Source organism: Camelus dromedarius, chromosome 6 (genome assembly GCF_036321535.1).
Source record: "Camelus dromedarius isolate mCamDro1 chromosome 6, mCamDro1.pat, whole genome shotgun sequence".
Classification (NCBI taxonomy): domain Eukaryota; kingdom Metazoa; phylum Chordata; class Mammalia; order Artiodactyla; family Camelidae; genus Camelus; species Camelus dromedarius.
The window spans coordinates 91,567,288-91,594,775 of NC_087441.1; the positions used below are offsets into that span (position 1 = coordinate 91,567,288).

Below are 27,488 nucleotides of genomic sequence, written 5' to 3' on the forward strand. Positions count from 1 at the left end.
GTCGGTTGGCTCTCTTGATAGAACCCACCACACCCCACAATGTACTCCAGATCCCTGAGACTCAACGTGTGCCATTATCTGTAGCTCTATACCTCATTTTCCGCTGCCTCTTCTAGCTCAAATTTGGCAGATCGGATCTTGGTCTCAGAATCAATTGTGGGGATATTTTGTGCTGATATCTATGAGTTATGTCAGCCAAGCATCTGCTGTGCACTCTTCTAACACTCAGCGCATTACCTACAGTCCCATGTGTGCTGTCCGCTTGAGAGTGTGCGTCCAAGTAAAATAGAGTTTCACCTTTGCTGCTCCATTAGCAGAGGTCAGATCCTGCAAAGATTTCCATTTTCTACTTTGCCTTCTCCTGCTTCCAGGTTATCTGAGGCCTCAGCCTGTCTTTGGAAGTAACAGACCACTCTTCGGAAAGTGTCCTGTGCCAAGGGCTGGGTGAGTGGAAGTTTACATTGCTGTGTACATGGGAGGGAGTGAGCGCAGGTTGCACTGGTTCTCTGCCAAATGGGCATCGATAAATCAACACTTTCCAGATGTAATTCACAGAAATGTGATGTTTGTTTAGCTCTGTATTACATAAAGCCATGGTTGGAGGGATTGTCCGAAGACTCCAATTTTGACATTGTGTTGATAACACAGTTGCAATTTTTAGGAAGGTTATTAGAATTGATTTATATCTTTTGGGATTATATGAAAATGAAGTTAGTGTTTGAAACGTACTAAATTTACCTAGAAGTCAGACTTGTCAATTTTTGTAACATCATGTCAGCTCTAAGAAAAATGTAGTCAGATAGAAAGTAAAATCGCAGTCCAAACTGTTGAAGGGGACATGTCCACTCTTTACTGTTGAAGCCTCCAACAACAACATTAAACCTGAAGTACCTATTGAAACGATGAAATAACCGAGAACCTGGAATTCCATTGTGCATGTGGTGCCCTATACTCCCAATGACACATATTGGCCAATGTTGGCATTTCAAGGGGTAACATTCCTCTCTAGGAAAGTACAAGAAAAACCAAATAAAATGTATACATTTAGGCTTGATTCCAGAAGCACATACAGGCATTTTAGCTATGAGAACCCTGCTGCAGCTATGATAGGCTCTTGAAAAGCAGGTGTTCTTCTATCAGTGATGAGAACGCTTAAACTTCCGATCATTTTGGCTAAAGCAATTTAACACAACCAAGTCTGCACCCCCAAAATATCGTGCACCCGGTGCTTGACTGAAGAGAAAGACGGTCCACAAAACCTGTGTCTTTAAATACTTTCAGGACTTTTAGTGTTCAGGTCACTATCTGACATAATTTTTACATATACTCTCTTGAAATACTGAGGGATAGTACATATTCAAGTTCAGTCAAAGATTCCTCTGACTTACCACACTCCCTTCACCCCAGACAAGACATAAACCCAGCATATGCTGCATCTAGGGGAAGGTCATCATTTCTTTGTGTGAGCTAAGTATCCAATTCCTAACTATTTTAGGCGAGAGTATTTGACCTTTAAGGAATTCACTGTTTTTCACAGAGTGTGGAGATGGAGGAACTCTGATTCTAGGAGGGGCTTGTTCTTCTCATACTGGCTTCAATTCAGCTCAAGTTCTGATCTTTAAAATGGATGCCTGAGTTGATTGGAAGGAAGAGCTAGTCCTTGATAGCAAGGCCCAAACCGGGGAAAAGGCTTACCAGGGCTTGGTGCATTTTGGTCTGAATGGTTTGTGAATGCCCCTTGGGACCTGTGGATTCTCATGACCTCTTCCAAGAACATGAGCGCTTTTATCATCTCTGCCATCTCTTCTCTTTAAGAAGTCAGGAACCGTGGAGACGTTCTTGGAGCAGAGAATTGAGTGAATTTCTCAAGTGCACGTTGACACTCCGAATGTTTCTGCCAGTATCACTGAGGTTCAGTAGGTCTCATGAATGTCTTTGGAGCCTGGTATTCTCTAGAGATGTCTCCATGCCGGTATTCTCCATTGTAGCGGAGCAACTCTCATCAATATGTTCGCATCTCTCTTCAATCCGTGCAGCCAACTTTTCTGCCAGCTTCTCTTCGTGTCTCCCATATAGTCGACTTCAACAGGACTGGGCAATTCTGAAAGTACCTCGGAGCCTCACCAGTAAGCTGATGACAGGCAGATATTCCACTGTCTGCCCTTTCAGGTTCTGGAAACTTACCCTTGAACTTAGGTCTTTGGGCAGCAGCATTATCTCGAACTGACACAGCGTCCCGAACAAAAGACCTAAGCCAAACACCACAAAGGGCGGCACCCCTCCATCACACTGATCCACCCACAGAATTCTGCCCAGTTACATTGGATCCACCAGCCACAACAAGCCTCGAGGTACACACCAAGATTCCACCTAGAATCCAACCGGTAACTGCCATCCCCTATGGTTGCTGAATATTGTCATTGTTGGGGGAGGGGCTGCATCAAATGAGAGGTTCCTAAGTTAAATGTGATTCTATCCACTAGCGTGCCATTGTCCTTTTATCTTCCCTCTTTCCTTTGGTTCAGATCTTTATATACAGTAAAAACGGAGGGAAGTGTGTCCAGTTTTAGTTTATGGTTTCACACGTCTGGAAACTTTCTAACAGCTCAAAGTACACAGAGACCCCACTAAAGGAAACTCATGTTTCTTTAATATCCATTCACCCAGAATACATATCTACTCAGTTGCTTTCTACTGAAACACCCACGCTCTCAGAAAATGGATCCATTTTTTTCATGGGGGCTGAAATTCCGAGAAATGAAACCAATCCCAATGTGCACTTTACTGTCTGTCTCGTTTGCTCTTAGTACAGTTTTGCAGAGCTACTTGTCTTTGTTATAGGCTTATGCCGTTTCTTCTCTACTTAGGGTAGAATATGGCATTCATTCTTGCTGTTGGAAGAATTGCAAGACTATATCACGGACCATGACCAAAACATTCAAAATCGGCATTTGGGTTAGGTCACGATATGCCATTTTGAATCAATATTTATGAATATAAATGCACGCGTCTGTGTTCTGAATACAAGTGTGTTGTGTACATTTAAGCTGCGATACTGGGTCGATGCGTGCTGAATGATCCTTGACATCACTTTGAGTATTTTGTTTTGAATACTCATGGTTTCTCTGGTATATGTCAGCCAACCGTACCGTTTTGGTGTCGGTTTTTTTGTTTGATTGTTTGTTTGTTTGCTTGTGGTTGGTTTTGCAAACACATTAGGCCATGCATCACTCCGTTTGCTTCAATCAGAGAGTCATATATGTGAATCACTTAAGATAGTGCTTAAAATCACCTATGATTTCCTGCTACCCTCTCCCATCTTATGGCTTTGATGTCCTCCTTGCCTTCTTCTTGTTTCTTGTTTGTAACGAACGCTATTCGTGCACTTCCAAAAATGGTTTTTCTTATTTCCATTTCAACTTGCTACTTTTCTATTCAGGGTAGAATTCTCAATCTTTCTTTTAGGATAAGTTTTGAACTGCTGAATTCTTTTAAGCTTGGCTGGTCTGTGAATTTCCCTAGCTCTGCCGTTATAAGAAATGGCAGTCATGTGGCATAGGCTACCCTTGATTACAGCTTTTTCTCATTCAGGATATGGCCTATGTCCTTGCACTCCTCCCTGTTCTGCAATATTTCTGCCGAGATATGAGCTGAAAGCCCTCTGGAGGTTCTGTTGTGACTAAATTGCTTTCCTCTAGATGCATTTTAAATCACTGGGGTGATCATGAACTTTGTTGATCTGAATTATACAGCTGCAAGTAGGTCTATTGGGATTCCACCTCCTTTGGACGCTGTGTAGTTCCTGAAATCGTATAGATGATCCTTTCTTGTTTTTCAGGAAGTTTCAGTCTGACTTTTCTACAATTGTCTTTTCAGGCTTTTTTTGTTAATCTTGTTTTCCTTCTGGGACTCTTGCGAATCATACTCTTTCATGCTTTGTCTTACCCCAGGCTTCAACAGCAATGTTTGCATTGGTTTGCACTACTTTTTCTATGTATTTTTTGATCGAGGGTTTTTTTTCCCCTGTCTTCCCAGTCTTTCACGAGTCCATCTTCATTATCAAGTCTGCTTTGGACTGACTTTAGCCCTTGTATTGTCTCATTCTTGGGTTTTCTGATATTTTTTGTTCGTTTTTAGGATATCTCTTCGCCTTTCCTGGTATACTGCATTTTGTGATTCTGAGACACTGTTGAAATTCATGTTTTCCTCACCTCAGTTTTCAATACTTGCTCTGGTAGCGTTTTGCAGTCTAGATGTATGAAAGCTTATTTTTTGGGCCTTCAAATTCTTTGGAAATGAAAATGGTACTTCCTGTTTTTTTTACTCTACTTCTTTATCTCTACTGGTCAAGTAATATCAGGTATCTAATGTAGATTTATAGGGCTTTGTTAAGTGAAAATTTTAGACCATTCGGTGTACAAAGTTCCATGATATTTCTGTGAGGACAATTTTCCCTAGGCATTGATGCCATGTCCTGTTCCTGTGTGTGTTTTCTGGTATATCTTTAATTTCTGGTGTTGCCTTTGTGTGATGAGCACACCATATTATTTCAATTAGTAAAACTTCGTTTTATTGCACTTACCTCACAATTCTGAAAGTGCAGTGTACACTTCCTCTTCTGGAAATGAAGCTTAAAGTTTTTCAGCTCGGCATTCTGCTGTACGTCATATTGGAGTCTTTCCAAAACATCAAACTGAGAGTGTGCTTGTGCTTTCTATTGCCATGGTAATGTCCCAATGTTACCAGTTCTTCCCAGAGTTTCTCTGTCTAAAGAAACACCATTGGAAACATATGTATGGATGTCATATATCAGGGCCTGCTGGAATGATACCGCAGACCGATCTTTGTGTCCTCTGGGCAGTACCATGTCAGTGCCATCCAAAATGTAGCTTCTGCATTTGGGAGATAATGCTGAAGGAAATGCTTCAACTTCTCACGTTGTGGACTTTGACCACTCTTCCTTAATCCCTCATCCTTGGGTCACGGTTGCACGAATGCAACCACAGAGCTGTACCGAATTCTCTTCCTCAAACCAATCCGTAATCCCTGTCCAGGTTCTGACTGTAGCAGATCCTTAAGCTTTTAATACTGATTTCAAACCCAAGGGCCACTGAATCCCTCAGACCAGATGCACGGCTTCTCTAGTTGAGCCCCACACGTGCTCTATTGGCAAAATGCCAAATTGATCCTGGGCCTGCAAGATGCAGGGGATGTGGCCATGGCACATATCGAAAAACTCAACCTCACACGCCAATGTGTTTGCTTTCTTACTGGGGTAACAGGTAGGTTTGCTCTCTTGATAGAACCCACCACACCCCACAATGCACTCCAGATCCCTGAGACTCAGCGTGTGCCATTATCTGTAGCTCTGTACCTCATTTTCCGCTGCCTCTGCTAGCTCAAATTTGGCAGAGCGGATCTTGGTCTCAGAATCAATTGTGGGGATATTTTGTGCTGATTTCTATGAGTTATGTCAGCCAAGCATCTGCTGTGCACTCTTCTAGCACTCAGCGCATTACCTAGAGTCCCATGTGTGCTGTCCGCTTGAGAGTGTGCGTCCAAGTAAAACAGAGTTTCACCTTTGCTGCTCCATCAGCAGAGGTCAGATCCTGCAAAGATTTCCATTCTCTACTTTGCCTTCTCCTGCTTCCAGGTTATCTGATGCCTCAGCCTGTCTTTGGAAGTAACAGACCACTCTTCGGAAAGTGTCCTGTGCCAAGGGCTGGGTGAGTGGAAGTTTACATTTGTGTGTACATGGGAGGGAGTGAGCGCAGGTTGCACTGGTTCTCTGCCAAATGGGCATCGATAAATCAACACTTTCCAGATGTAATTCACAGAAATGTGATGTTTGTTTAGCTCTGTTTTACATAAAGCCATGGTTGGAGGGATTGTCCGAAGACTCCAAATGTGACATTGTGTTGATAACACAGTTGCAGTTTTTAGGAAGTTTATTAGAATTGATTTACATGTTTTGGGATTTATATGAAAATGAAGTTAGTGTTTGAAACGTACTAAATTTACCTAGAAGTCAGACTTGTCAATTTTTGTAACATTATGTCAGCACTAAGAAAAATGTTGTCAGATAGAAAGTAAAATCGCAGTCCAAACTGTTGAAGGGGACATGTCAACCCTTTACTGTTGAAGCCTCCAACACCAACATTAAACATGAAATACCTATTGATACCACGAAATTACCGAGAACCTGGATTTCCATTGTGCATGTGGTACCCTATACTCCCAATGACACATACTGGCCAATGTTGGCATTTCAAGGGGAAACATTCCTTTCTAGGAAAGTACAAGAAAAACCAAACAAAATGTATACATTTAGGCTTGATTCCAAAAGCACATACAGGCATTTTATCTATGAGAACCCTGCTGCAGCTATGCTAGGCTCTAGAAAAGCAGGTGTTCTTCTATCAGTGATGAGAACGCTTAAACTTCCGATCATGTTTGGTAAAGCAATTTAACACAACCAAGTCTGCACCCCCAAAATATCGTGCACCCGGTGCTTGACTGAAGAGAAAGACAGTCCACAAAACCTGTGTCTTTAAATTCTTTCACGACTTTTAGAGTTCAGGTCAATATCTGACATAATATTTACATATACTCTCTTGAAATACTGTGGGCTAGTACATATTCAAGTTCAGTCAAAGATTCCTCTCACTTACCACACTCCCTTCACCCCAGACAAGACATAAACCCAGCATATTCTGCATCTAGGGGAAGGTCATCATTTCTTTGTGTGAGCTAAGTATCCAATTCCTAACTGTTTTAGGCGAGAGTATTTGACCTTTAAAGAGTTCACTGTTGTTCACAGAGTGTGAAGATGGAGGAACACTGATTCTAGGAGGGGCTTGCTCTTCTCCTACTGGCTTCATTGCAGCTCAGGTTCTGATCCTTTAAAATGGATGCCTGAGTGGAGGGGAGGGAAGAACATGTGCTTGATAGCAAGGCCCAAACATGGGAAAAGGCTTACCTGCGCTTGGTGCATTTTGGTCTGAATGGTTTGTAAATGCCCATTGGGACCTGTGGATTCTCATGACCTCTTCCAAGAACATGAGCGCTTTTATCATCTCTGCCATCTCTTCTCTTTTAGACGTCAGGAATCGTGGAGCCGTTCTTGGAGTAGAGAATTGAGTGACTTTCTCAAGTGCACGTTGACACTCCGAATGTTTCTGCCAGTATCAGTGAGGTTCAGTAGGACTCATGAATGTCTTTCGAGCCTGGTATTCTCTAGAAGTGTCTCCATGCCAGTATTCTCCATTGTAGCGGAACAACTCTCATCAATATGTTCGCATCTCTCTTCAATTCGTGCAGCCAACTTTTCTGCCAGCTTCTCTTCGTGTCTCCCATAAAGTCGACTTCAACTGGACTGGGGAAATCTGAAAGTACCTCGGAGCATCACCAGTAAGCTGATGACAGGCAGATCTTCCACTGTCTGCCCTTTCAGGTTCTGGAAACTTACCCGTGAACTTAGGTCTTTGGGCAGCAGCATTATCTCGAACTTACACAGCGTCCCGAACAAAACACCTAAGCCAAACTCCACAAAGGGCGGCAGCCCCTCCATCACACTGATCCACCCACAGAATTCTGCCCAGTTACCTTGGATCCACCAGCCACAACAAGCCTCGCGGTACACACCAAGATTCCACCTACAATCCAACCGGTAACTGCCATCCCCAATGGTTGCTGAATATTGTCAGTGTTGGGGGGGGTCTGCATCAAACGAGAGGTTCCTAAGATAATGTGATTCTATCCACTAGCGTGCCATTGTCGTTTTATATTCCCTCTTTCCTTTGGTTCAGATCTGTATATACAGTAAAAACGGAGGGAAGTGTGTCCAGTTTTAGTTTATTGTTTCACACGTCTGGAAAATTTCTAAGAGCTCACAGTACACAGAGACCCCACTAAAGGAAACTCATGTTTGTGTAATATCCATTCACCCAGAATACATATCCGTCAGTTGCTTTCTGCTGAAACACCCACGCTGTCAGAAAATGGATCCATTTTTTTCATGGGGGCTGAAATTCCGAGAAATGAAACCAATCCCAATGTGCACTTTACTGTCTGTCTCGTTTGCTCTTAGTACAATTTTGCAGAGCTACTTGTTTTTGTTATAGGCTTATGCCATTTCTTCTCTACTTAGGGTAGAATATGGCATTCATTCTTGCTGTTGGAAGAATTGTAAGTCTATATCACGGACTATAACGAAACCTTATTCAAAATCAGCATTTGGGTTAGGTCACTATATGCCATTTTGAATCAATATTTATGAATATTAATGCACGCGTCTGTGTTCTGAATACAAGTGTGTTGAGTACATTTAAGCTGCGATACTGGGTCGATGCATGCTGAATGATCCTTGACATCACTTTGAGTATTTTGTTTTGAATACTCATGGTTTCTCTGTTATATGTCAGCCAACCGTACAGTATTGGTGTCGGTTTTTTTGTTTAATTTTTTGTTTGTTTGCTTGTGGTTGGTTTTGCAAACACATTAGGCCATGCATCACTCCGTTTGCTTCAATCAGAGAGTCATATATGTGAATCACTTAAGATAGTGCTTAAAATCACCTATGATTTCCTGCTACCCTCTTCCATCTTATGGCTTTGATGTCCTCCTTGCCTTCTTCTTGTTTCTTGTTTGTAACGAACGCTCTTCGTGCACTTCCAATAATGGTTTTTCTTATTTCCATTTCATCTTGCTACTTTTTTATTCAGGGTAGAATTCTCAATCTTTCTTTTAGGATAAGTTTTGAACTGCTGAATTCTTTTAAGTTTGCTGGTCTGTGAATTTCCCTAGCTCTGCCGTTATTAGAAATGGCAGTCATGTGGCATAGGCTACCCTTGATTACAGCTTTTTCTCATTCAGGATATGGTCTATGTCCTTGCACTCCTCCCTGTTCTGCAATATTTCTGCCGAGATATGAGCTGAAAGCCCACTGGATGTTCTGTTGTGACTAAATTGCTTTCCTCTAGATGCATTTTAAATCACTTTGGTGATCATGAACTTTGTTGATTTGAATTATACAGCTGCAAGTAGGTCTATTGGGATTCCACCTCCTTTGGACGCTGTGTAGTTCCTGAAATCGTATAGATGATTCTTTCTTGTCTTTCAGCAAGTTTCAGTCTGACTTTTCTACAATTATCTTTTCAGGCTTTTTTTGTTAATCTTGCTTTTCCATCTGGGACTCTTACGAATCATACTCTTTCATGCTTTGTCTTACCCCAGGCTTCAACAGCAATGTTTGCATTGCTTTGCACTACTTTTCTATGTTTTTTTTGATCGAGGGTTTTTGGTTCCCCTGTCTTCACAGACTTTCACGAGTCCATCTGCATTATGAAGTCTGCTTTGGACTGACTTTAGCCCTGGTATTGTCTCATCCTTGGGTTTTCTGATATTATTTGCTCGTTTTTAGAATATCTCTTCCCCTTTCCTGGTATACTGCCTTTTGTGATTCTGAGACACTGTTGTACTTCATGTTTCCCTCACCTCAGTTTTCAATACTTGCTCTGGTAGAGTTTTGCAGTCTAGGTGTTTGAAAGCTTATTTTTTGGGCCCTCAAACTCTTTGGAACTGAAAATAGTAATTCCTGTTTCTTTTACTCTACTTCTTTATCTGTACTGGTCAAGTAATATCAGGTATCTTATGTAGATTTATAGGGCTTTGTTAAGTGAAAATTTTAGACCATTGGGTGTACAAAGTTCCATGATATTTCTGTGAGGACAATTTTCCCTAGGCATTGATGCCATGTCCTGTTCCTGTGTGTGTTGTCTGGTATATCTTTAATTGCTGGTGTTGCCTTTTTGTGATGAGCACACCATATTATTTCAATTAGTAAAACTTCGTTTTATTGCACTTACCTCACAATTCTGAAAGTGCAGTGTACACTTCCTCTTCTGGAAATGAAGCTTAAAGTTTTTCAGCTCGGCATTCTGCTGTACGTCATATTGGAGTCTTTCCAAAACAGCAAACTGAGAGTGCGCTTGTGCTTTCTATTGCCATGGGAATGTCCCAATGTTACGAGTACTTCCCAGAACTTCTCTGTCTACAGAAACACCAGTGGAAATATATGTATGGATGTCATATATCAGGGCCTGCTGGAATGATCCCGCAGACCGATCTTTGTGTCCTCTGGGCAGTACCATGTCAGTGCCATCCAAAATGTAGCATCTGCATTTGAGAGATAATGCTGAAGGAAATGCTTCAACTTCTCACGTTGTGGACTTTGACCACTCTTCCTTGATCCCTCATCCTTGGGTCACGGGTGCACGAATGCAACCACAGAGCTGTACCGAATTCTCTTCCTCAAACCAATCCGTAATCCCTGTCCAGGTTCTGACTGTAGCAGATCCTAAAGCTTTTAATACTGATTTCACACCCAAGGGCCACTGAATCCCTCAGACCAGATGCACGGCTTCTCTAGTTGAGCCCCACACGTGCTCTATTGGCAAAATGCCAAATTGATCCTGGGCCTGCAAAAAGCAGTGTATGTGGCCATGGCACATATCGAAAAACTCAACCTCACACGCCAATTTGGTTGCTTCCTTACTGGGGTAACAGGTCGGTTTGCTCTCTTGATAGAACCCACCACACCCCACAATGCACTCCAGATCCCTGAGACTCAGCGTGTGCCTTTATCTCTAGCTCTATAACTCATTTTCCGCTGCCTCTGCTAGCTCAAATTTGGCAGATCGCATCTTGGTCTCAGAATCAATTGTGGGGATATTTTGTGCTGATTTCTATGAGTTATGTCAGCCAAGCATCTGCTGTGCACTCTTCTAACACTCAGCGCATTACCTACAGTCCCAAGTGTGCTGTCCGCTTGAGAGTGTGCGTCCAAGTAAAACAGAGTTTCACCTTTGCTGCTCCATCAGCAGAGGTCAGATCCTGCACAGATTTCCATTCTCTACTTTGCCTTCTCCTTCTTCCAGGTTATCTGAGGCCTCAGCCTGTCTTTGGAAGTAACAGACCACTCTTCGGAAAGTGTCCTGTGCCAAGGGCTGGGTGAGTGGAAGTTTACATTGCTATGTACATGGGAGGGAGTGAGCGCAGGTTGCACTGGTTCTCTGCCAACTGGGCATCGATAAATCAACACTTTCCAGATGTAATTCACAGAAATGTGATGTTTGTTTAGCTCTGTTTTACATAAAGCCATGGTTGGAGGGATTGTCCGAAGACTCCAATTTTGACATTGTGTTGATAACACAGTTGCAGTTTTTAGGAAGGTTAATAGAATTGAATTACATGTTTTGGGATTTATATGAAAATGAAGTTTAGTGTTTGAAACGTACTAAATTTACCTAGAAGTCAGACTTGTCAATTTTTGTAACATCATGTCAGGTCTAAGAAAAATGTAGACAGATAGAAAGTAAAATCGCAGTCCTAAATGTTCAAGGGTACATGTCAACTCTTTACTTTTGAAGCCTCCTACACCAACAGGAACCATGAAGTACCTATTGAAACCATGAAATAACCGAGATCCTGGATTTCCATTGTGCATGTGGTGCCCTATAATGCCAAAGACACATACTGGCCAATGTTGGCATTTCAAGGTGTAACATTCCTCTCTAGGAAAGAACAAGATAAACCAAACAAAATGTATACATTTAGGCTTGATTTCAGAAGCACATACAGGCATTTTAGCTATGAGAACCCTGCTGAAGCTATGGTAGGCTACTGAAAAGTTGGTGTTCTTCTATCAGGGATGAGAACGCTTAATCATCCGATCATGTTTGGTAAAGCAATTTAACACATCCAAGTCTGCACCCCCATAATATCGTGCAACCGGTGCTTGACTGAAGAGAAAGACGGTCCACAAAACCTGTGTCTTTAAAGTCTTTCACGACTTTTAGAGTTCAGGTCATTATCTGACATAATATTTACCTATACTCTCTTGAAAAACTGAGGGCTAGTACATATTCGAGTTCAGTCAAAGATTCCTCTCACTTACCACACTCCCTTCACCCCAGACAAGACATAAACCCAGCATATGCTGCATCTAGGGGAAGGTCATCATTTCTTTGTGTGAGCTAAGTATCCAATACCTAACTAATTTAGGCGAGAGTATTTGACGTTTAAGGAGTTCACTGTTGTTCACAGAGAGTGAAGATGGAGGAACTCTGATTCTAGGAGGGGCTTGCTCTTCTCCTACTGGCTTCATTGCAGCTCAGGTTCTGATCCTTTAAAATGGATGCCTGAGTGGAGGGGAGGGAAGAACATGTGCTTGATAGCAAGGCCCAAACATGGGAAAATGCTTACCTGGGCTTGGTGCATTTTGGTCTGAATGGTTTGTAAATGCCCCTTGGGACCTGTGGATTCTCATGACCTCTTCCAAGTACATGAGCGCTTTTATCATCTCTGCCATCTCTTCTCTTTTAGACGTCAGGAATCGTGGAGCCGTTCTTGGAGTAGAGAATTGAGTGACTTTCTCAAGTGCACGTTGACACTCCGAATGTTTCTGCAGGAACACAGAGGTTCAGTAGGTCTCATGAATGTCTTTCGAGCCTGGTATTCTCTAGAAGTGTCTCCATGCCAGTATTCTCCATTGTAGCGGAACAACTCTCATCAATATTTTCGCATCTCTCTTCAATGCGTGCAGCCAACTTTTCTGCCAGCTTCTCTTCGTGTCTCCCATAAAGTCGACTTCAACAGGACTGGGCAAGTCTGAAAGTACCTCGGAGCCTCACCAGTAAACTGATGACAGGCAGATCTTCCACTGTCTGCCCTTTCAGGTTCTGGAAACTTACCCGTGAACTTAGGTCTTTGGGCAGCAGCATTATCTCGAACTTACACAGCGTCCCGAACAAAAGACCTAAGCCAAACTCCACAAAGGGCGGCAGCCCCTCCATCACACTGATCCACCCACAGAATTCTGCCCAGTTACCTTGGATCCACCAGCCACAACACGCCTCGCGGTACACACCAAGATTCCACCTAGAATCCAACCGGAACTGCCATCCCAATTGTTTGCTGAATATTGTCAATGTTGGGGGAGGGGCTGCATCAAACGATAGGTTCCTAAGTTATATGAGATTCTATCCACTAGCATGCCATTGTCCTTTTATCTTCCCTCTTTCCTTTGGTTCAGATCTGTATATACAGTACAAACGGAGGGAAGTGTGTCAAGTTTTAGTTTATGGATTCACACGTCATGAAACTTTCTAACAGCTCACAGTACACAGAGACCCCACTAAAGGAAACTTCTGTTTGTGTAATATCAATTCACCCAGAATACATATCCGTCAGTTGCTTTCTGCTGAAACACCCACGCTCTCAGGAAATGGAACCATTTTTTTCATGGGGGCTGAAATTCCGAGAAATGAAACCAATCCCAATGTGCACATTACTGTCTGCCTCGTTTGCTCTTAGTACAGTTTTGCAGAGCTACTTGTGTTTGTTATTTACTTATGCCGTTTCTTCTCTACTTAGGGTAGAATATGGCATTCATTCTTGCTGTTGGAAGTATTGTAAGATTATATCACGGACTATGACCAAATCTTATTCAAAATCGGCATTTGGGTTAGGTAACGATATGCTCTTTGAATCAATATTTATGAATATTAATGCACGCGTCTGTGTTCTGAATACAAGTTTGTTGAGTACATTTAAGCTGCGATACTGGGTCGATGCGTGCTGAATGATCCTTGACATCACTTTGAGTATTTTGTTTTGAATACTCATGGTTTCTCTGGTATATGTCAGCCAACCGTACCGTTTTGGTGCCGGTTTTTTTGTTTGATTGTTTGTTTGTTTGCTTGTGGTTTGTTTTGCAAACACATTAGGCCATGCATCACTCCGTTAGCTTCAATCAGAGAGTCATATATATGAATCACTTAAGATAGTGCATAAAATCACCTATGATTTCCTGCTACCCTCTCCCATCTTATGGCTTTGATGTCCTCCTTGCCTTCTTCTTGTTTCTTCTTTATAACTAACGCTCTTCGTGCACTTCCAATAATGGTTTTTCTTATTTCCATTTCATCTTGCTACTTTTCTATTCAGGGTAGAATTCTCAATCTTTCTTTTAGGATAAGTTTTGAACTGCTGAATTCTTTTAAGCCTTGCTGGTCTGTGAATTTCACTAGCTCTACCGTTATTAGAAATGGAAGTCATGTGGCATAGGCTACCCATGATTACAGCTTTTTCTCATTCAGGATATGGCCTATGTCCTTGCACTCCTCCCTGTTCTGCAATATTTCTGCCGAGATATGAGCTGAACGCCCACTGGAGGTTCTGTTGTGACTAAATTGCTTTCCTCTAGATGCATTTTAAATCACTGGGGTGATCATGAACTTTGTTGATTTGAATTATACAGCTGCAATTAGGTCTATTGGTATTCCAACTCCTTTGGACACTGTGTAGTTCCTGAAATCGTATAGATGATTCTTTCTTGTCTTTCAGCAATTTTCAGTCTGGCTTTTCTACAATTATCTTTTCAGGCTTTTGTTGTTAATCGTGCTTTTCCATCTGGGACTCTTACGAATCATACTCTTTCATGCTTTGTCTTACCCCAGGCTTCAACAGCAATGTTTGCATTGGTTTGCACTACTTTTTCTATGTATTTTTTTGATCGAGGGTTTTTGGTTCCCCTGTCTTCACAGTATTTCACGAGTCCATCTGCATTATCAAGTCTGCTTTGGACTGACTTTAGCCCTGGTATTGTCTCATCCTTGGGATTTCTGATATTATTTGCACGTTTTTAGGATATCTCTTCCCCTTTCCTGGTATACTGCCTTTTGTGATTCTGAGACAGTGTTGTACTTCATGTTTTCCTCACCTCAGTTTTTAATACTTACTCTGGTAGCGTTTTGCAGTCTAGATATTTGAAAGCTTATTTTTTGGGCCTTCAAACTCTTTGGAACTGAAAATGGTACTTCCTGTTTATTTTACTCTAATTCTTTCTCTCTACTGGTCAAGTAATATCAGGTATCTAATGTAGATTTATAGGGTTTGTTAAGTGAAAATTTTAGACCATTGGGTGTACAAAGTTCCATGATATTTCTGTGAGGACAATGTTCCCTAGGCATTGATGCCATGTCCTGTTCCTGTGTGTGTTGTCTGGTATATCATTAATTGCTGGTGTTGCCTTTTTTGTGATGAGCACACCATATTATTTCAATTAGTAAAACTTCGTTTTAAAGCACTTACCTCACAATTCTGAAAGTGCAGTGTACACTTCCTCTTCTGGAAATGAAGCTTAAAATTTTTCAGCTCGGCATTCTGCTGTACGTCATATTGGAATCTTTCAAAAACACCAAACTGAGAGGGCGCTTGTGCTTTCTATTGCCATGGGAATGTCCCAATGTTACCAGTTCTTCCCAGAGCTTCTCTGTCTACAGAAACACCAGTGGAAACATATGTATGGATGTCATATATCAGGGACTGCTAGAATGATCCCACAGACCGATCTTTGTGTCCTCTGGCCAGTACCACGTCAGTGCCATCCAAAAGGTAGCATCTGCATTTGGGAGATAATGCTGAAGGAAATGCTTCAACTTCTCACGTTGTGGACTTGGACAACTCTTCCTTGATCCCTCATCCTTGGGTCATGGGTGCACGAATGCAACCACAGAGCTGTACCGAATTCTCTTCCTCAAACCAATCCGTAATCCCTGTCCAGGTTCTGACTGTAGCAGATCCTAAAGCTTTTAATTCTGATTTCAAACCCAAGGGCCACTTAATCCCTCAGACCAGATGCACGGCTTCTCTAGTTGAGCCCCACACGTGCTCTATTGGCAAAATGCCAAATTGATCCTGGGCCTGCAAGATGCAGTGGATGTGGCCATGGCACATGTCGAAAAACTCAACCTCACACGCCAATGTGGTTGCTTTCTTACTGGGTTAACAGGTCGGTTTGCTCTCTTGATAGAACCCACCACACCCCACAGAGCACTCCAGATCCCTGAGACTCAGCGTGTGCCATTATCTGTAGCTCTATACCTCATTTTCCGCTGCCTCTGCTAGCTCAAATTTGGCAGATGGTATCTTGGTCTCAGAATCAATTGTGGGGATATTTTGTGCTGATTTCTATGAGTTATGTCAGCCAAGCATCTGCTGTGCACTCTTCTAACACTCAGCGCATTACCTACAGTCCCATGTGTGCTGTACGCTTGAGAGTGTGTGTCCAAGTAAAACAGAGTTTCACCTTTGCTGCTCCATCAGCAGAGGTCAGATCCTGCACAGATTTCCATTCTCTACTTTGCCTTCTCCTGCTTCCTGGTTATCTGAGGCCTCAGCCTGTCTTTGGAAGTAACAGACCACACTTCGGATAGTGTCCTTTGCCAAGGGCTGGGTAAGTGGAAGTTTACAATTCTGTGTACATGGGAGGGAGTGAGAGCAGGTTGCTCTGGTTCTCTGCCAACTGGGCATCGATAAATCAACACTTTCCAGATGTAATTCACGGTAATGTGATGTTTGTTTAGCTCTGTTTTACATAAAGCCATGGTTGGAGGGATTGTCCGAAGACTCCAATTTTGACATTGTGTTGATAACACAGTTGCAGTTTTTAGGAAGGTTAATAGAATTGATTTACATGTTTTGGGATTTATATGAAAATGAATTTAGTGTTTGAAACGTACTAAATTTACCTACAAGTCAGACTTGTCAATTTTTGTAACATCATGTCAGCTCTAAGAAAAATGTTGACAGATAGAAAGTAAAATCGCAGTCCAAATTTTTGAAGGGGACATGTCAAATATTTAATGTTGAAGCCTCCAACACCAACAGGAAACTTGAAGTAGCTATTGAAACCATGAAATAACCGAGAACCTGGGTTTACATTGTGCATGTGGTGCCCTATATTCCCAATGACACATACTGGCCAATGTTGGCATTTCAAGGGGTAACATTACTCTCTAGGAAAGTACAAGAAAAACCAAACAATATGTATACATTCAGGCTTGATTCCAAAAGCACATACAGGCATTTTAGCTATGAGAACCCTGCTGCAGCTATGCTAGGCTATTGAAAAGCAGGTGTTCTTCTATCAGTGATGAGAACGCTTAATCATCCGATCATGTTGGGTAAAGCAATTTAACACAACCAAGTCTGCACCCCCAAAATATCGTGCACGTGGTGTTTGACTGAAGAGAAAGACGGTCCACAAAATCTATGTCTTTAAAGTCTTTCACGACTTTTAGAGTTCAGGTCAATGTCTGACATAATATTTACCTATACTGTCTTGAGAAACTGAGGGCTAGTACATATTCAAGTTCAGTCAAAGTTTCCTCTCACTTACCACACTCCCTTCACCCCAGACAAGACATAAACCCAGCAAATGCTGCATCTAGCGGAAGGTCATCATTTCTTTGTGTGACCAAAGTATCCAATTCCTAACTATTTTAGGCCAGAGTATTTGACCTTTAAGTAGTTCACAGTTGTTCACAGATGGTGAAGATGGAGGAACTCTGATTCTAGGAGGGGCTTGCTCTTCTCCTACTGGCTTCATTGCAGCTCAGGTTCTCATCATTTAAAATGGATGACTGAGTGGTGGGGAGGGAAGAGCATGTGCTTGATAGCAAGGCCCAAACCTGGGAAAAGGCTTACTGGGCTTGGTGCATTTTGGTCTGAATGGTTTGTAAATGCCCCTTGGGACCTGTGGATTCTCATGACCTGTTCCTAGAACATGAGCGCATTTATCATCTCTGCCATCTCTTCTCTTTTAGACGTCAGGAATCGTGGAGCCGTTCTTGGAGCAGAGAATTGAGTGACTTTCTCAAGTGCACGTTGACACTCCGAAAGTTTCTGCAAGTATCACAGAGGTTCAGTAGGTCTCATGAATGTCTTTCGAGCCTGGTATTCTCTAGAATTGTCTCCATGCTGGTATTCTCCATTGTAGCGGAACAACTCTCATCAATATGTTCGCATCTCTCTTCAATCCGTGCAGCCAACTTTTCTGCCAGCTTCTCTTCGTGTCTCCCATAAAGTCGACGTCAACAGGACTGGGCAAGTCTGAAAGTACCTCGGAGCCTCCCCAGTAAGCTGATGACAGGCAGATCTTCCACTGTCTGCCCTGTCAGGTTCTGGAAACTTACCCGTGAACTTAGGTCTTTGGGCAGCAGCATTATCTCGAACTTACACAGCGTCCCGAACAAAAGACCTAAGCCAAACTCCACAAAGGGCGGCAGCCACTCCATCACACTGATCCACCCACAGAATTCTGCCCAGTTACCTTGGATCCACCAGCCACAACAAGCCTCGCGGTACACACCAAGATTCCACCTAGAATCCAACCGGTAACTGCCATCCCCAATGGTTGCTGAATATTGTCAGTGTTGGGGGAGGGGCTGCATCAAACGAGAGGTTCCTAAGTTAAATGTGATTCTATCCACTAGCGTGCCATTGTCCTTTTATCTTCCCTCTTTCCTTTGGTTCAGATCTGTATATATAGTACAAACGGAGGGAAGTGTGTCCAGTTTTAGTTTATGGTTTCACACGTCTGGAAACTTTCTAACAGCTCACAGTACACAGAGACCCCACTAAAGGAAACTCATATTTGTGTAATATCCATTCACCCAGAATACATATCCATCAGTTGCTTTCTGCTGAAACACCCACGCTCTCAGAAAATTTATCCATTTGTTTCATGGGGGCTGAAATTCCGAGAAATGAAACCAATCCCAATGTGCACTTTACTGTCTGTCTCGTTTGCTCTTAGTACAGTTTTGCAGAGCTACTTGTCTTTGTTATAGGCTTATGCCGTTTCTTCTCTACTTAGGGTAGAATATGGCATTCATTCTTGCTGTTGGAAGAATTGTAAGTCTACATCACGGACTATGACCAAACCTTATTCAAAATCGGCATTTGGGTTAGGTCACGATATGCTCATTTGTATCAATATTTATGAATGTTAATGCACGCGTTTGTGTTCTGAATACAAGTGTGTTGAGTACATTTAAGCTGCGATACTGGGTCGATGCGTGCTGAATGATCCTTGACATCACTTTGAGTATTTTGTTTTGAATACTCATGGTTTCTCTGGTATATGTCAGCCAACCGTACCGTTTTGGTGTCGGTTTTTTTGTTTGATTGTTTGTTTGTTTGCTTGTGGTTGGTTTTGCAAACACATTAATCCATGCATCACTCCGTTTGCTTCAATCAGAGAGTCATATATGTGAATCACTTAAGATAGTGCTTAAAATCACTTATGATTTCCTGCTACCCTCTCCCATCTTATGGCTTTGATGTCCTCCTTGCCTTCTTCTTGTTTCTTGTTTGTAACGAATGCTCTTCGTGCACTTCCAATAATGGTTTTTCTTATTTCCATTTCATCTTGCTACTTTTCTATTCAGGGTAGAATTCTCAATCTATCTTTTAGGATAAGTTTTGAACTGCTGAATTCTTTTAAGCTTTGCTGGTCTGTGAATTTCCCTAGCTCTGCCGTTATTAGAAATGGCAGTCATGTGGCATAGGCTACCCATGATTACAGCTTTTTCTCATTCAGGATATGGCCTATGTCCCTGAACTCCTCCCTGTTCTGCAATATTTCTGCCGAGATATGAGCTGAAAGCCCTCTGGAGGTTCTGTTGTGAATAAATTGCTTTCCTCTAGATGCATTTTAAATCACTGGGGTGATCATGAACTTTGTTGATTTGAATTATACAGCTGCAAGTAGGTCTATTGGGATTCCACCTCCTTTGGACGCTGTGTAGTTCCTGAAATCGTATAGATGATTCTTTCTTGTCTTTCAGCAAGTTTCAGTCTGACTTTTCTACAATTATCTTTTCAGGCTTTTTTTTTGTTAATCTTGCTTTTCCATCTGGGACTCTTACGAATCATACTCTTTCATGCTTTGTCTTACCCCAGGCTTCAACAGCAATGTTTGCATTGGTTTGCACTTCTTTCTCTATGTCTTCTTCTGATCGAGGGATTTCTGTTCCCCTGACTTCACAGTCTTTCACGAGTCCGTCTGCATTATCAAGTCTGCTTTGGACTGACTTTAGCCCTGGTATTGTCTCATCCTTGGGTTTTCTGATTTTTTTGGCTCGTTTTTAGAGTTTCTCTTCCCCTTTCCTGGTATACTGCCTTTTGTGATTCTGAGATACTGTTGTACTTCATGTTTTCCTCACCTCAGTTTTCAATACTTGCTCTGGTAGCGTTTTGCAGTCTAGATGTTTGAAAGCTTAATTTTGGGCCTTCAGAATCTTTGGAACTGAAAATGGTACTTCCTGTTTCTTTTCCTTTACTTCTTTATATCTACTGGTCAAGTAATATCAGGTATCTAATATAGATTTATAGGGCTTTGTTAAGTGAAAATTTTAGACCATTGGGTGTACAAAGTTCCATGATATTTCTGTGAGGACAATTTTCCCTAGGCATTGATGCCATGTCCTGTTCCTGTGTGTGTTGTCTGGTATACCTCTAATTGCTGGTGTTGCCTTTGTTGTGATGAGCACACCATATTATTTCAATTAGTAAAACTTCGTTTTATTGCACTTACCTCACAATTCTGAAAGTGCAGTGTACACTTCCTCTTCTGGAAATGAAGCTTAAAGTTTTTCAGCTCGGCATTCTGCTGTACGTCATTTTGGAGTCTTTCCAAAACAGCAAACTGAGAGTGCGCTTGTGCTTTCTATTGCCATGGGAATGTCCCAATGTTACCAGTGCTTCCCAGAGCTTCTCTGTCTAAAGAAACAGCAGTGGAAACATGTATGGATGTCATACATCAGGGCCTGCTGGAATGATCCCGCAGACCGATCTTTGTGTCCTCTGGGCAGTACCATGTCAGTGCCATCCAAAATGTAGCATCTGCATTTGGGAGATAATGCTGAAGGAAATGCTTCAACTTCTCACGTTGTGGATGTTGACCACTCTTCCTTGATCCCTCATCCTTGGGTCATGGGTGCACGAATGCATCCACAGAGCTGTACTGAATTCTCTTCCTCAAGCCAATCCTTAATCCCTGTCCAGGTTCTGACTGTAGCAGATCCTAAAGCTTTTAATACTGATTTCACACCCAAGGGCCACTGAATCCCTCAGACCAGATGCACGGCTTCTCTAGTTGAGCCCCACACGTGCTCTATTGGCAAAATGCCAAATTGATCCTGGGCCTGCAAGATGCAGTGGATGTGGCCATGGCACATATCGAAAAACTCAACCTCACACGCCAATGTGGTTGCTTTCTTCCTGGGGTAACAAGTCGGTTTGCTCTCTTGATAGAACCCACCACACCCCACAATGCACTCCAGATCCCTGAGACTCAGCGTGTGCCATTATCTGTAGCTCTATACCTCATTTTCCGCTGCCTCTGCTAGCTCAAATTTGGCAGATCGGATCTTGGTCTCAGAATCAATTGTGGGGATATTTTGTGCTGATTTCTATGAGTTATGTCAGCCAAGCATCTGCTGTGCACTCTTCTAACACTCAGCGCATTACCTACAGTCCCATGTGTGCTGTCCGCTTGAGAGTGTGTGTCCAAGTAAAACAGAGTTTCACCTTTGCTGCTCCATCAGCAGAGGTCAGATCCTGCACAGATTTCCATTCTCTACTTTGCCTTCTCCTGCTTCCTGGTTATCTGAGGCCTCAGCCTGTCTTTGGAAGTAACAGACCACTCTTCGGATAGTGTCCTTTGCCAAGGGCTGGGTGAGTGGAAGTTTACAATTCTGTGTACATGGGAGGGAGTGAGCGCAGGTTGCACTGGTTCTCTGCCAACTGGGTATCGATAAATCAACACTTTCCAGATGTAATTCACAGAAATGTGATGTTTGTTTAGCTCTGTTTTACATAAAGCCATGGTTGGAGGGATTGTCCGAAGACTCCAATTTTGACATTGTGTTGATAACACAGTTGCAGTTTTTAGGAAGGTTAATAGAATTGATTTACATGTTTTGGGATTTATATGAAAATGAAGTTAGTGTTTGAAACGTACTAAATTTACCTAGAAGTCAGACTTGTCAATTTTTGTAACATCATGTCAGCTCTAAGAATAATGTAGACAGATAGAAAGTAAAATCGCAGTCCAAAATGTTGAAGGGGACATGTCAACTCTTTACTGTTGAAGCCTCCAACACCAACAGGAAACGTGAAGTACCTATTGAAACCATGAAATAACCGAGAACCTGGGTTTCCATTGTGCATTTGGTGCCCTATACTCCCAATGACACATACTGGCCAATGTTGGCATTTCAAGGGGTAACATTCCTCTCTAGGAAAGTACAAGAAAAACCAAACAAAATGTATACATTTAGGCTTGATTCCAAAAGCACATACAGGCATTTTAGCTATGAGAACCCTGCTGCAGCTATGCTAGGCTATTGAAAAGCAGGTGTTCTTCTATCAGTGATGAGAACGCTTAATCATCCGATCATGTTGGGTAAAGCAATTTAACACAACCAAGTGTGCACCCCCAAAATATCATGCACCCGGTGCTTGACTGAAGAGAAAGACGGTCCACAAAACCTGTGTCTTTAAAGTCTTTCACAACTTTTAGAGTTCAGGTCACTGTCTGACATAATATTTACCAATACTGTCTTGAAAAACTGAGGGCTAGTACATATTCGAGTTCAGTCAAAGATTCCTCTCACTTACCACAATCCCTTCACCCCAGACAAGACATAAACCCAGCATATGCTGCATCTAGGGGAAGGTCATCATTTCTTTGTGTGAGCTAAGTATCCAATACCTAACTAATTTAGGCGAGAGTATTTGACGTTTAAGGAGTTCACTGTTGTTCACAGAGAGTGAAGATGGAGGAACTCTGATTCTAGGAGGGGCTTGCTCTTCTCCTACTGGCTTCATTGCAGCTCAGGTTCTGATCTTTTAAAATGGATGCCTGAGTGGAGGGGAGGGAAGAGCAAGTGCTTGATAGCAAGGCCCAAACCTGGGAAAAGGCTTACCTGGGCTTGGTGCATTTTGGTCTGAATGGTTTGTAAATGCCCCTTGGGACCTGTGGATTCTCATGACCTCTTCCAAGAACATGAGCGCTTTTATCATCTCTGCCATCTCTTCTCTTTTAGACGTCAGGAATCGTGGAGCCGTTCTTGGAGCAGAGAATTGAGTGACTTTCTCAAGTGCACGTTGACACTCCGAATGTTTCTGCAGGAACACAGAGGTTCAGTAGGTCTCATGAATGTCTTTCGAGCCTGGTATTTTCTAGAGATGTCTCCATGCCGGTATTCTCCATTGTAGCGGAACAACTCTCATCAATATGTTCGCATCTCTCCTCAATCCATGCAGCCAGCTTTTCTGCCAGCTTCTCTTCGTGTCTCCCATAAAGTCGACGTCAACAGGACTGGGCAACTCTGAAAGTACCTCGGAGCCTCTCCAGTAAGCTGATGACAGGCAGATCTTCCACTCTCTGCCCTGTCAGGTTCTGGAAACTTACCCGTGAACTTAGGTCTTTGGGCAGCAGCATTATCTCGAACTTACACAGCGTCCCGAACAAAAGACCTAAGCCAAACTCCACAAAGGGCGGCAGCCCCTCCATCACACTGATCCACCCACAGAATTCTGCCCAGTTACCTTGGATCCACCAGCCACAACAAGCCTCGCGGTACACACCAAGATTCCACCTAGAATCCAACCGGTAACTGCCATCCCCAATGGTTGCTGAATATTGTCAGTGTTGGGGGAGGGGCTGCATCAAACGAGAGGTTCCTAAGTTAAATGTGATTCTATCCACTAGCGTGCCATTGTCCTTTTATCTTCCCTCTTTCCTTTGGTTCAGATCTGTATATATAGTACAAACGGAGGGAAGTGTGTCCAGTTTTAGTTTATGGTTTCACACGTCTGGAAACTTTCTAACAGCTCACAGTACACAGAGACCCCACTAAAGGAAACTCATATTTGTGTAATATCCATTCACCCAGAATACATATCCATCAGTTGCTTTCTGCTGAAACACCCACGCTCTCAGAAAATTTATCCATTTGTTTCATGGGGGCTGAAATTCCGAGAAATGAAACCAATCCCAATGTGCACTTTACTGTCTGTCTCGTTTGCTCTTAGTACAGTTTTGCAGAGCTACTTGTCTTTGTTATAGGCTTATGCCGTTTCTTCTCTACTTAGGGTAGAATATGGCATTCATTCTTGCTGTTGGAAGAATTGTAAGTCTACATCACGGACTATGACCAAACCTTATTCAAAATCGGCATTTGGGTTAGGTCACGATATGCTCATTTGTATCAATATTTATGAATGTTAATGCACGCGTTTGTGTTCTGAATACAAGTGTGTTGAGTACATTTAAGCTGCGATACTGGGTCGATGCGTGCTGAATGATCCTTGACATCACTTTGAGTATTTTGTTTTGAATACTCATGGTTTCTCTGGTATATGTCAGCCAACCGTACCGTTTTGGTGTCGGTTTTTTTGTTTGATTGTTTGTTTGTTTGCTTGTGGTTGGTTTTGCAAACACATTAATCCATGCATCACTCCGTTTGCTTCAATCAGAGAGTCATATATGTGAATCACTTAAGATAGTGCTTAAAATCACTTATGATTTCCTGCTACCCTCTCCCATCTTATGGCTTTGATGTCCTCCTTGCCTTCTTCTTGTTTCTTGTTTGTAACGAATGCTCTTCGTGCACTTCCAATAATGGTTTTTCTTATTTCCATTTCATCTTGCTACTTTTCTATTCAGGGTAGAATTCTCAATCTTTCTTTTAGGATAAGTTTTGAACTGCTGAATTCTTTTAAGCTTTGCTGGTCTGTGAATTTCCCTAGCTCTGCCGTTATTAGAAATGGCAGTCATGTGGCATAGGCTACCCATGATTACAGCTTTTTCTCATTCAGGATATGGCCTATGTCCCTGAACTCCTCCCTGTTCTGCAATATTTCTGCCGAGATATGAGCTGAAAGCCCTCTGGAGGTTCTGTTGTGAATAAATTGCTTTCCTCTAGATGCATTTTAAATCACTGGGGTGATCATGAACTTTGTTGATTTGAATTATACAGCTGCAAGTAGGTCTATTGGGATTCCACCTCCTTTGGACGCTGTGTAGTTCCTGAAATCGTATAGATGATTCTTTCTTGTCTTTCAGCAAGTTTCAGTCTGACTTTTCTACAATTATCTTTTCAGGCTTTTTTTTTGTTAATCTTGCTTTTCCATCTGGGACTCTTACGAATCATACTCTTTCATGCTTTGTCTTACCCCAGGCTTCAACAGCAATGTTTGCATTGGTTTGCACTTCTTTCTCTATGTCTTCTTCTGATCGAGGGATTTCTGTTCCCCTGACTTCACAGTCTTTCACGAGTCCGTCTGCATTATCAAGTCTGCTTTGGACTGACTTTAGCCCTGGTATTGTCTCATCCTTGGGTTTTCTGATTTTTTTGGCTCGTTTTTAGAGTTTCTCTTCCCCTTTCCTGGTATACTGCCTTTTGTGATTCTGAGATACTGTTGTACTTCATGTTTTCCTCACCTCAGTTTTCAATACTTGCTCTGGTAGCGTTTTGCAGTCTAGATGTTTGAAAGCTTAATTTTGGGCCTTCAGAATCTTTGGAACTGAAAATGGTACTTCCTGTTTCTTTTCCTTTACTTCTTTATATCTACTGGTCAAGTAATATCAGGTATCTAATATAGATTTATAGGGCTTTGTTAAGTGAAAATTTTAGACCATTGGGTGTACAAAGTTCCATGATATTTCTGTGAGGACAATTTTCCCTAGGCATTGATGCCATGTCCTGTTCCTGTGTGTGTTGTCTGGTATACCTCTAATTGCTGGTGTTGCCTTTGTTGTGATGAGCACACCATATTATTTCAATTAGTAAAACTTCGTTTTATTGCACTTACCTCACAATTCTGAAAGTGCAGTGTACACTTCCTCTTCTGGAAATGAAGCTTAAAGTTTTTCAGCTCGGCATTCTGCTGTACGTCATTTTGGAGTCTTTCCAAAACAGCAAACTGAGAGTGCGCTTGTGCTTTCTATTGCCATGGGAATGTCCCAATGTTACCAGTGCTTCCCAGAGCTTCTCTGTCTAAAGAAACAGCAGTGGAAACATGTATGGATGTCATACATCAGGGCCTGCTGGAATGATCCCGCAGACCGATCTTTGTGTCCTCTGGGCAGTACCATGTCAGTGCCATCCAAAATGTAGCATCTGCATTTGGGAGATAATGCTGAAGGAAATGCTTCAACTTCTCACGTTGTGGATGTTGACCACTCTTCCTTGATCCCTCATCCTTGGGTCATGGGTGCACGAATGCATCCACAGAGCTGTACTGAATTCTCTTCCTCAAGCCAATCCTTAATCCCTGTCCAGGTTCTGACTGTAGCAGATCCTAAAGCTTTTAATACTGATTTCACACCCAAGGGCCACTGAATCCCTCAGACCAGATGCACGGCTTCTCTAGTTGAGCCCCACACGTGCTCTATTGGCAAAATGCCAAATTGATCCTGGGCCTGCAAGATGCAGTGGATGTGGCCATGGCACATATCGAAAAACTCAACCTCACACGCCAATGTGGTTGCTTTCTTCCTGGGGTAACAAGTCGGTTTGCTCTCTTGATAGAACCCACCACACCCCACAATGCACTCCAGATCCCTGAGACTCAGCGTGTGCCATTATCTGTAGCTCTATACCTCATTTTCCGCTGCCTCTGCTAGCTCAAATTTGGCAGATCGGATCTTGGTCTCAGAATCAATTGTGGGGATATTTTGTGCTGATTTCTATGAGTTATGTCAGCCAAGCATCTGCTGTGCACTCTTCTAACACTCAGCGCATTACCTACAGTCCCATGTGTGCTGTCCGCTTGAGAGTGTGTGTCCAAGTAAAACAGAGTTTCACCTTTGCTGCTCCATCAGCAGAGGTCAGATCCTGCACAGATTTCCATTCTCTACTTTGCCTTCTCCTGCTTCCTGGTTATCTGAGGCCTCAGCCTGTCTTTGGAAGTAACAGACCACTCTTCGGATAGTGTCCTTTGCCAAGGGCTGGGTGAGTGGAAGTTTACAATTCTGTGTACATGGGAGGGAGTGAGCGCAGGTTGCACTGGTTCTCTGCCAACTGGGTATCGATAAATCAACACTTTCCAGATGTAATTCACAGAAATGTGATGTTTGTTTAGCTCTGTTTTACATAAAGCCATGGTTGGAGGGATTGTCCGAAGACTCCAATTTTGACATTGTGTTGATAACACAGTTGCAGTTTTTAGGAAGGTTAATAGAATTGATTTACATGTTTTGGGATTTATATGAAAATGAAGTTAGTGTTTGAAACGTACTAAATTTACCTAGAAGTCAGACTTGTCAATTTTTGTAACATCATGTCAGCTCTAAGAATAATGTAGACAGATAGAAAGTAAAATCGCAGTCCAAAATGTTGAAGGGGACATGTCAACTCTTTACTGTTGAAGCCTCCAACACCAACAGGAAACGTGAAGTACCTATTGAAACCATGAAATAACCGAGAACCTGGGTTTCCATTGTGCATTTGGTGCCCTATACTCCCAATGACACATACTGGCCAATGTTGGCATTTCAAGGGGTAACATTCCTCTCTAGGAAAGTACAAGAAAAACCAAACAAAATGTATACATTTAGGCTTGATTCC

The 27,488-nt window shown here is 42.3% G+C and overlaps 1 long non-coding RNA gene across 1 annotated transcript; it reads left to right on the forward strand.

The window, feature by feature from the left end:
* The first annotated feature begins 2,321 nt into the window (after positions 1 to 2,321).
* LOC135321623 (uncharacterized) lies at positions 2,322 to 8,051 on the forward strand. The gene is made up of 3 exons (XR_010381495.1): positions 2,322 to 2,384; positions 5,654 to 5,726; positions 7,100 to 8,051. It is a non-coding gene; the product is annotated as an uncharacterized LOC135321623 (long non-coding RNA).
* The last annotated feature ends 19,437 nt before the right edge of the window (positions 8,052 to 27,488 follow it).